General features: G+C 44.9%; 1 pseudogene; it reads right to left on the reverse strand.

Moving 5' to 3' along the window:
• LOC101657352 lies at positions 1-1549 on the reverse strand (annotated as a pseudogene).
• Between the last annotated feature and the right edge of the window lie 248 nt (positions 1550-1797).

Here is a 1797-nt window from a genome sequence, read left to right on the forward strand (position 1 = left end):
TCAATACTCTTCAGGGAAAGGATAAGCTTCCAAAGGGACACTTGCCTTCAGGATACAGCCTGTTGTAGCTGAGTCTCGTCTCCATCTGCTCATCACTCAACTGGAAAGGTAAGACTAGGAGGTTCTCAGCAACGTACTTTGGATCATAGACTTAGGGATCACAACCACATTCCTCTGACTATGGAACCAGCTCAGAACCTGGGTAGGGGTCCTGTGCTCTGCTATCTCCTTCATCTTGAGGGTCCTCCAGAGGCCAAGGGTCCTCTGGTTTGGCTCAAATTCTGTGTGGAGAGCTCCTGGCTGTAGTCAGTAATTGTGATGCCCTTGGAATGGCAGTAGTAGATACGTTTCTCTTTGTGTGAGGGAAGGGTGACACACGCAACCTGGTGAGTCACTGGTTTGTGCTTCAGTCCGGGTTCAAGAGTGTTTCAATCTGGAAGTGGTTGACGTTGGAGAAGCCAATAGCTTTCATCAGCCCCTCATCCACCAGCACCTTCATGGCCTTCCATGTATCCATGAACGTTGTTCTACTGCAAAGGAGGTTGTGCCTTTATTGTCTTTAGGGAGGAGTGCCTTCTCAGCAGCATTCCCTGAAGCCAGTGTCTTACATAGATGTTGAGACAGTCCAGTTGCAGATCCTTGAGGGTCTCTGGCAGGCTTCTTTCACCAGGGGAGTCTCGAAGAAAGACCACAGCTTGCTGATGATGAAGAGGTCCTCACATGTCACCACTTTCTCTTGGATTGCCAAACCTGCCTCGCTCTTATTCCCATACCCAGGGGGGTCAAGGTGATGGTACCTGTCTTGAGCACCTTAGGCACCAGGGCAGCAACCTTTCATTCTCTAAGCTTGACACAGTCATGAGGTCAGGTTCTTTCATGAGCACAGCACACGTTATGAGCCAGTCTTTTAACCAATTTATTCCAATGGGCATTCACAATATCAATAGCAAATCAAGAAAAGCAGGCAGGATTGATCAGCAAGAGCAAGGAAGGGACCGAGACTTCTGCTCTGCAACAGGTCTACCCTTCTGGGCTCTTAGCTGGATTCTTATACAATTTTGGGGCGGGAGGTGGGGGCGGGGTGTAGGCATAGGTGTGGTTGTGGGGGTTCAGTCTAATAAGGGATGAAACGTCAAGTGTTTAGTCTGATAAGTGGTACAACTTCAAGTGTTTAGTCTGATAGCCTTGGAGTCTGATCAGTTTAGGGTTCCTTCTGGTCAGCCATTTTGTTCTTGACTTCTGTATTTTTGGTGGCTTTCTTGTCAGTCTTTTTATTGTCCATGGTAACACCATTAAGACCATTTTGTATGCTCTATTTAGTACTCCATTTGATGGCTGCCTTCACAGGCCCATGATAGGCATCTTGGCTTTGACAATGAGCTCCACGAAGGTGGGCATGGTAAGTGCCCATATTCTTTTGATGCTTCTTGAATGGTTCAAAAATTTCCCCATAGACTCCTTCAAAGTTACAACTCAAGATTTTAATAGTTTTCAGTTCTTGTAGCTTGAAAAATGGTTTTGTTTCAGAAATGTCCAAGTTCTTGGCCATTTCATTATAATACTTTACTTTGTCTTCTCAATCTGTCCTCTGAATTTTTCTGTTGTGCTCTTTGGCTTTTTAATTTCTTCCATATGATCTAGCTCATCTACATTCAAGAGCAAGCTTCAGGGTTGCTTCTGACACACACTATGTTTTTAAAATTTCCTGTCTTTTAACGATTTTTTGCTTTATGAACTATATTCTCACAACTTGTGTGGTCTTTGGTCACTGGTGTTGAATGCCTCAAATTTGTTCTG

The sequence above is a fragment of the Echinops telfairi genome, unplaced genomic scaffold, assembly GCF_000313985.2.
Source record: "Echinops telfairi isolate 266 unplaced genomic scaffold, ASM31398v2 ScPeMD7_24;HRSCAF=84, whole genome shotgun sequence".
NCBI lineage: Eukaryota > Metazoa > Chordata > Mammalia > Afrosoricida > Tenrecidae > Echinops > Echinops telfairi.